Genomic DNA, 9,802 nt, shown 5'->3' on the forward strand with positions numbered 1-9,802 from the left:
CCGCTGCAAACACTGACAATGAGCGTGCTCTTGAGGCGTCTTATCGCGTTAGCTACAGAACTGCTAAAACTGCAAAGCCTCATTCAATAGCTGAAGATTTCGTGTGGCCACCTACAAATAAAGTAGTACAGCGCATGCTTGGAAAATCTTTCACAAAAAGTCAGTATAGTACCATTGTCAGACAATATGGTCAACTGCCGGATTGAAAACGTCAAATTATGTCGAAAATTAAATTTTGGAAAGGGTTTGTGCCAACCCTTCTTTTGCGATTCAGCTTGACGAATCGACTGATGTTGCTAATTTAGCCATTTTGTTTTTTGTCCGTTGTATTAATGGGGAGTCTGTAGAAGTGGAGCTACTATTCTGGAGACCCTTGAAAAAGAGAACTATGGAAGGAGACACATTTTAAGTTAATAGACGAATACTTTCGCGAAAATTCAATGGACCGGACTCACTGTGAAGGCATTTGTTCAGATGGTGCGAAATTTATTACAGGAAGTTATGCTGAGTTTGTTGCCAAAGTGAAATCGATAGCGCCGAATGCTTCTTGGACACACTGTTGCATTCATACACAAGCTCTTGTTTCTAAACGCATGCCTGATGGACTGAAATCTGTGCTACACGATACAGTGAAAATGCTTAATTTTATTAACGCTCACTCTACAAATACGCGCATCTTTACGGTGCTTTGTGAGGGAAAGGGAAGCATTATAAGTGTTCATTGTCTCACAGTGAAGTTAGTTGGCTATCTCCAGGTAGAATTATTTAGAGACTGTATGAGCTTAACGACGAAATTCTCATCAGCCATGCCTTTCAAGAAGCAAAGTGCATGGAAGATGAAATCTGGTTTCAGACTTTATCCTATTTGGCAGATATTTTCTCAAAAATTAAAAGTTTAAACTTGCCTCCCAAGGGGTCAAATATAAACGTTTATAATGTGAAAGACTGTATCGAATCATTCATTAAAAATCTGAACTTTTGGCGAACGTGTTTCAGTAGGATTCAGACAGAGTGCTTTGATACCCTTTGAAGTGTTGGCAGAAGAGCCAACACCGTGTTGCTAGAGGAGGCCGAAATGCACGCGTTTAATTACAAGCAGACTGGCGTGAGGTCTGGAACAGTTAAAGGAATTCTTAGTAGCAAATAAAGTACGTAGTTGATGACTTAACTTTAATCCATAATTGGTTAACATCGGTCTTGACTGTACATAATTTCCATTTCAATATAAACTGCTAGGTAGTAGCAATTGACGTAGCTGAAGGCTATGCTAACTATCGTCTCGGCAAATGAGAGCGTATTTGTCAGTGAACCATTGCTATGAACGTCGGCTGTACAACTGGGGCGAGTGCCAGGATCTCTTTAAACCTGCCGTGTGGTGGCGCTCGTTCTGCAATCACTGACAGTGGCGACACGCGGGTCCGACGTATACTAACGGACCGCGGCCGATTTAAAGGCTACCACCTAGCAAGTGTGGTGTCTGGCGGTGACACCACACCCTTCACGACTTCCTGCTGGCAAATCGTCTTTCTTTGGACGAAAATGTCAAGAACATGGTTAAAGAACATTTGAAGGCTCTTGCGAAAACCTTAGTATTTTCCTGCTACGTCCAATAACAACAACTGTACACGCAATCCCTTCGAAGAGTCAACAATTTTAGAATCTACATTAAACATAAATGAAAAGAGCAGCTCTTGAAATTTTCACTGATTATCAGTTACAGAAAAGTTGTAAATCTTTGCCATTCATTGATTTTTGGTTAAGTTGAAAGGAGTTCCCATTGTTAACGAATGAAGTCATAACGAGTTTATTAGCGTCTTCATCAACATATTTGTGCGAGAAGTTGTTTTCTTCTTATGCCTCTGTGAAACATAAATACACAAACAGACTTTGTGCTGAAAGTGATTTGAGACGTCAATTAACTTCTCTGGTTCCTGATTTCAAAGCTCTATGGCATGTAAAGCAGGCGCAACTTTCCCACTGAATTCTAAGGAAAAGGTCAGTCATTACAAAGAACGTTTTTATTTATTATTGCAGCTAGGCCTACCGTTGTGTAACTTTTAAGCCGTAACTAGAGTAACTTTAGGTTTTAACCATTAAGGGTTAAGTTAATTTAAGGTTATTAAGCCTGTTGCTTGGAATTAAAGTTTATGCATGTCTACTGTGCGTGTATTTAAAATTCAATGGTTCACCCAACTCAGATCGTTGCAGAAGGGGTTCGCGTGTGGAAAAAGATTTATAACATCACGGACGTCAACACAAGCACGCCTCTTGGCAAGCCATTCTCCAGGAGGCGCCACCAGAGATGCCATCCATACTTCAATGGCTGCACTGCAATCTCAGGGCATATCTTCCTCAGCAAGTCAAGTGCTCGCCCTGTGCTGCCTTGATATCCTTCTACACGCTGTGAGACGCAGCCTCAGTCAACCCATTCCAGTGGAGCTCATGCTCCAGGCATTACGTCGGTCGCGCTAGCGGCCCATCCAAACCAGCTCAAGCCTCTGAATCTACACCTCGTCGACGCCGTCCTTGAGCAGCTACTGTGGAGTATGCGTCACAGGAGTCACACTACACACAGAGTTGCCAGCCATCACCCTCGCACCCTGCGACTCCAAAGGCCACGTTTGGTCGAGCCTGCGACTCCCATCGGCCGGAGAGGCCTCATAAGACATTGAACCTCTCAAGACCGTTGTCCAACGAACCGGTATTCTTTGTGGAGCTCGTACTGTGAATCCATGTCTAATAGTAACGTCAGAAATGACATTGATCTCCTTATATATCAGAAGGATCCTTAAGTTTCTATCGGTATCTATGTCATGTTGAATTTTCCTAATGGAGTGTTTTACACCCACTATCTGGGAATCGTCAATCAATGCGTATGTGCCACCTTCGGCAGCACACAAAAATTGACATGCGAGTTCGGAGAAGAGAGATAGGTCTTCGGGAACTGGAATTACCATACCATGACATTTCGGCTCGTGTGGGCTACACTGTTATGATAATGATACATCTACATGTAGATCTACGTCTACACGATTACTCTGCAGTTCACAATTAAGTAAAATGAAAATTTCACATACTTTACTGGTCTCATACAGATACGATATTACGTATATAGACTGAAGCGGTAAATGAAAATTTGTACCAAGGCCGAGAACTGATAGACAGCTGCGTTAGCCACTAACCTAGCGGTTCACACAACTGCACGGATTACTCTGACACGCCGCCGCCCTCGATCCAGATTCTCACTGTACAAAATGCATGTTTGACGATCAGCAGCTTTTTAGTTGAAAGCCAACTATCGACGGGTTTCAGTCACAGATTATCTTCATGGATTAGTATTAAAACAATTAGGCCATAACATCACTTCTTTCATTACTTAAATCATAGCCACGTCACATTTGAGAGCATGCCATGAATTCCAGTATAACATACACTGTTTTAACCCTAGCCCGCCAAGATGGTCTCTGATAAGAAACAGTCGGTAAATTAAAAGGCAGCTGATGGTCAAAAACATGCATTTTATATATTTCTGGACGACTGTTAGTAGTCACCTTCCAAAAATGTTCAAATTCTCACTGCTGCTCCAGTCCGTTCGTGTGAAAGGGGGAATTTAAAGCAGACTGAGGTGGCAGTGAGAATTTGGATCGAAAATGAAGGCATGCCAGGATAATCCGCGCAGTTGTAAGAACCGCTGTGCCAGGGTGCTGTAGTGGAGCCAGCACGATAGCTTAGCGTGTTCGGTCAGAGAGATACCTGACTTCCGTAATAAAAAAACTGAGTGAATTAATCAACGGTGAACTTGAAAAAGCTCATGGAACGTCCGGCCTGAACAAATACAACGACCAATGACGAACAAAATGAGAATTTGTTCCTAAGTCTTGGTACAAATTTTCACTCGCCGCTTCATCCTACATAAGTCAAATCAAACTAAATGCCTCGAAGAGGGTTCATCGAATCACCTTAAAGTCATTTCTGTCCCGTTCCAGTCTCGAACAGTATGCGGGAAAAATGAAGACTTAAATCTTCGGGTAAGAGCTCTGATTTCTCTTATTTTGTTATGATAATCATTCCTCCCTATGTAGGGAGGCGCCAACAAATATTTTCACGCTCTGAGGAGAAAGATGGTGATTTAACTTAATGAGAAAAACCTACCGCACATCATGCCCGTGGCACACTCTCCTCTATTTCGCGATAATACAAAACGAGCGGCACTTCTCTGAACTTTTTCGATGTCCTCCATCCTGTCTGATGCAGATCCCACACTTCACAACAATACTCGGGAATGGGGTAGACAAGCGTAGTGCAACCAGTCTGTTTAGTACACCTGTTGTTTTTTCTAAGTGTTCTGCCAATAAATCTTAGCCTTTGGTATGCTTTTCCCAAAATATTATCTACGTGGTCCTTTGAATTTAAGTTTTTCGTAACTGATGGATAGATTGGAGCCTATGGATAGAAGGTGGTCCTTTGTCTCAATGCTGCACAGGACCCTATAACATGGCGATGAAACAGAACCACCACCACCCTACCTCGTTCTTATGGGCGTAACAGACCATACATTCTTGTCCCAAGCGTTGCTTCCAAGCTGAAACAATTGTGGGCCTATCTGCGTCGACATCTCCGCATCATATCTGCGAGTATGCATGCCGTTGTGTTCTTTTCTAAATAGCATTGGCGCCTGATCTCCGTTGCAGGTGATACGAACGTGTTTTGAGACGATTTCACCTTGAGTCGTACGACAATGGCAGCATGAATCTTAAACGCTACAGCAGCATATGTTATTGAGCAGCACCGAATAAATACGCAAAGTGTTGTGTTTTAGGGTCCCATTGGATACATCGTACCAGTTTCAGTCCAGTCCTGCGCTTACAGTGTAGTTATGACATCTGCTGTTTTGTAACTCGAAGCGGTGCCATCGTTCGACCAGCGTGTCACATTTCAACGGGATAGCGTATGCTCGTATGTGGCAAAATATATGCAGACCTTCGATAAATATCACCCACCATTGTTTACAGATGACGAAGAAGCCGCATACTTGTCTGAGATAGTGTTATCGGCAGCTGACATAGTTTGAAAGTGGCCTCATTGTGGGCTCCACTTAGCCGTCTGATCGAATCACGTGGAGTATCCATATTTGTGGGGACTTCGGATGTGATAGTAGTCTGATGATGCACTGAATGAGAACTTGGAGGCAGGCATGTTCGTCGTCAAGGTTGAAGCCAAACACGTCAGACAACTACACAGGAGGACCATTGTATTGTGCACCAAGCACATCGTAACCTCTTCACATCTGTGCCAGCCATGCGACAAAAAATAATGGGCTGCAATATGCTGTTCATCCCTCACCATTGGTTGGAGACTAGAAGCAGCCGACCTAGAGAATTACCATCATGCGTAGGCTGCCGTTAACAGAACAACGCAAATGGGCGCCTTTGAAGTGGTGTTGTGACCTGGAAGCATGCACTGATGATGAATGGCGTCACGTTGTGTTCAACGATGAATCGCTGTTCTACACTACTCTCTACGACTGTCGTCAGTGTATGCGGTGGGTGTGGGGCGTGTATGGCGGAGACTTGGGGAGAGGTCCCGTTCTTCCAATGTTTCGTAGAAGCACAGCGATGTTACTCACGGAGCTTGTAGTGTGGCGAGTCGTCGAGTATGCCTTCAGGTCACACCTGGGTCACAGCTGGTAGTTAGAAATGGAGTTCTGACGGCACATCATTACGTGGTGGACATCATGCGTCCTCATGTCCCTTCATGGACAGAATCGTGGTGTAATTTTTCAATAGAACAATGCTCATCCACGCATGGCACGTGTCTTGGTGGACTGTTAGCGTGATATTGAAATACTCCCGAAGTCAGAAAGATCGCTAGATCTGTGTCTGATAGAACATGTGAGGCGCAGCTCGGACGTCAACTGTGTCCCAATGCCGGCATGCAGGATATCAAGGACCAGTTATAACAGTTGTGGGCCACCGTTCCTCAGGAGAGTATGCAATTGCTTAAGACATCCTTCCCAGCCGAATCAGTGCACGCGTCCAGGACAGAGAGGGTGCAACATCTTACAGGTAAGTGGGTTCACACTGCAGAGGTCTTTGTAACTTTAACCGATTTTGTAGTCACTGAAATAATATCACATAACATCCCAACCCTTGAATATTCGCTTCCTCCTCCCCTTATGGGTGTTTCATTTTTTCAGGCAGTAGGAAAATAAGAGATTATGGAGCTGAGTTTTCCTCTATTGTTCTTTGCATAGGCTGCAACACAGTGTAGGCCGTTAAACCCTACCTAATAGATGTAGGAACGTAGCACCAAACGTGCGCATCGAATTAAAAATTGTAGTCCAAAACACAGAGCAGTTGCTTTTGTGTTTTCGGCAGTATTCTCATTCAACTAGACGAATGTTTTGCTGGCTTCACATCTGCATTTCGAAAAAGTAATAGCCGTTTGACTTACGAGATTCGTAGACAGTCGAACTGAGTGGCCTTCTGCGTGCCACAGGATACAGGAACACTCGTGCTGCCATGGAATGGATGGAAGAAATAAAAAAGCAACGAGGGAGCTACATTACTTTCTAAAGCAAACAAGAAAGAGGAAGAAGAAATATACAGGGAAGTGTGCAATTATTCTCGCAGACATACACGATGTTGTAGACGGAAGAAACACAAGACGCATATTACTGTAGAATTATTAAGATTTCTTAAAAATCAACGGTAACAGTGAAGTCTGCTAAATTCTAGTACGCAGCTTCAATTTTCTGGATAAGCTCATGAGAAGCACAGCTCATTTTACGATGATCACTTTTCTAGACCGAAATGAGTGACTAAATCCTTATGAACATACATTTCCTTGAATTCATACAACAAATTATTCGTATTACATGCTTCTGAACACGGATACCATGGTTTCATGATTACCCTAAAATGTTATACCATATTGCATTACGGAATGAAGGTAATCAAAAGATGCCAGCTTTCTTTCTTTTAAACGATCTGTGTCTGATGAAAATTTATTTGAACTTTTCGGTAGTTCTGTTGCCAGTATTCTACCCGTACGATCTCATATTTCATGTGTGTGTTGGGTGAAAACTTCCTGCAGATTCTGAACTGCATGTAGTGAAGTTCTTGATGGTGTAATGACAGGCAGTTGGCTGTAAATTCATTATCAACCTCCATGAAAATTCCACTAACAGCTCTTTCTAAAAATGCATTTGACTTGCTGTTTATCGCAACGTTTTTATAATCAGCATACAAAACGAACTTATCTGATTTCATTCACCCTATTTCCCTCTAAACATGTGTATCAAACAGCCAAACGCGAGTCTCAATCGTCCTCAGCGAAACGATATGGGGAACAGCTGTAAAATACCAACCACAGGATCTGGAATTCGTATCAGACGAAAATAGGCACTGGAAATCGACGGTATCTCCAGCGGATCACATCAATCTAAATTCTGACAGCTGCGTAGCGTGTCAGCTCTCCGCAGAGGTGGCGTGCATTGGAAAAGCACACGTGCCTTCTGTCGCTGCCTGTTCTCTGGCCGTAACAACTTGAGTCTTCGGCTTTTATTACATTTGCATCCAGTCCAAACAGAGGCTAGCTAACCCGCTCCACACCGGAAATTAGCATTTAGAGGTCCCTCTTTCTCCCACTCGTATTTTTTTCCAACATCAACTGCAAGTGGCTGCTCGCTCTGGCTCAGAAACAAGTAGGCCTAATGGAGAAGCAGTTTCTCAGTCGCTGCAGTCGGATTTAGAGAAATATCATGTTGAAAAAAAAGACAGCTGATGTCTCGGCAAGTGTTAGGTAAGCTGGTACAAAAGGAATAAGTGCCAACACCAAAATATTTGCATACGTTGTTTCGTTGCTTGCATGTTACTTGCTTGCACTAAATTTGCAATGAATAATCGTTAGTGTTTCGAAACATGCAAACAACTTAGTCTACTACTACATTGGACGGAGGAAGGGTAGAGAGTGATTTTCGTCGAAAATGTGATCAGCTGCGTCGTACCACTAGAAACAGAAGGTATTTTTTGCGTTTTTCTGACTTAAAACAAATTTATATCATCCATTTCAATAGACCGTTCCAACGATGAAGTCTTCTCGGGTTTTAAGCCGAGTCAAGGCGTCGTTCTGCGGACTCCTTGTCCCAGCTGATAACCCGAGAAGACTTCATCATCGAGATTCGTCTAAGTCTAGTCTAAATCTGCATACAGGCCATTCCAAGTTTCACTATACTCTCTTTCAAAACAGGAACATGGTCGTTACTATCGCTTAGCGACATGAAAGGTACCACATCTGTCGAAGACCAAACATAAAAAGTTCGTCTAATTATTGTGATTAGACAACGAAACTAGTTATTAGACAAATGACGATAAATTTACAGTTCACCGATTTCACTGAAGGTGTGTTGATTTCTTACAGATAACGTGATTACAGTGATAAGCAAGGACATATTACTACTTTAAAGTCCCCCGCCGCGTTTTTCTGTCTCTATGCGAAGTCTAATCTCGGGAACTACTGTAGGATTCTGAAAAAGTTTTCACTAATAGACAGTCTGATTGACGGGGAAGGTTTGTGTATATAATTTGTAATTATAGTGATGATGAGTGTGTAATACATATATTCTTATCTATGCCATATTTAATTGGTATTTGGAGTGACATCTCGTGGCAATGACGGGAAACGAGAGCTGTTCAACTGAAGAAGAGGCTGTATCTGCCACCGCAACTCCACCGCTTGACCAGCATTTAAAGGTATATACACATTTTGTAATTTAAAGAACCTCGCTGCTTTTTCTGCCCGTGCGTGAAAGGCTAATCTCAGAGACTACCACAGGGACTTTAGGTATTTTGGTACAGTTTTTACTAGTAGGTAGAAAAAAGTTTGTATATATAATTTATAAATATTTCGTGAAAAATGGCTGAATGAGGTGACTTAAAGTTTTTCTGTTTGTGTGTGAAGGCTAATGTCAGTAACTATAAGGATTTTGATACGCTTTTCACTAACTGCTTTCGAAGTATTGCCAGTCAAATGATTACTACGCTTTAGAAAACCTCATCTGGCCATCACAATCATCTGACTTGATACTTTACGTGGCTCAAATTTCAGAGGCCTCCGAAAATGTCTTATGAATGCTGAAGATGAAAACGTTGATCCAGTTATAACAACGTGTCAGTAATGCAACAGCTATACACATAACACTATAAACTTATACTTCTCGATGTATATACGGAAACGTTGTCTGCCAAAGTACAGATGATTTGCAGACGAAAATTCTTCTTACTTTTTTTGTCGACGATTAGTCAGAAAGTAATGATTAAACGTCATCCAAACAAAAATAATGAGATAATTAACGTCAAAGTTTTTTCTTTATAGCCACAGTCTTCGAAAACTGCCTGTGGCAGCCAGTGCGAAGTCAAAGTGGTTCTGATGGAAAACATCAATTAGGGGATTGAAACCTTTACCGAGGAAATCAAAAAAATAGCTCCAAAAGTTTTCTTTGTATTAACAACAATCTCGAATGCTGTTTCTAGTAGTCCATAAATAACTAATTCGACTGAAACTGATATAATTGCTGCCGACTGTTTGTTGTTGAATGTGTTGACAAACATAACTATGGGATTTACCAATTGGACCTCAAAGTCGTGAGTAACTTCAGTTTTACGTCTATCAGTACTTCCCTCTATTAGGTCTAATCCAAATAATTGTTTAATTACAGTGAAATGCACCTGTCTATTATCAGCTTCTGACATTTGCCTTTCATGGTCTATTAGAAAAGCGATATTCCAGACTGAAGCTGTCC

Source organism: Schistocerca piceifrons, chromosome 1 (genome assembly GCF_021461385.2).
Source record: "Schistocerca piceifrons isolate TAMUIC-IGC-003096 chromosome 1, iqSchPice1.1, whole genome shotgun sequence".
NCBI lineage: Eukaryota > Metazoa > Arthropoda > Insecta > Orthoptera > Acrididae > Schistocerca > Schistocerca piceifrons.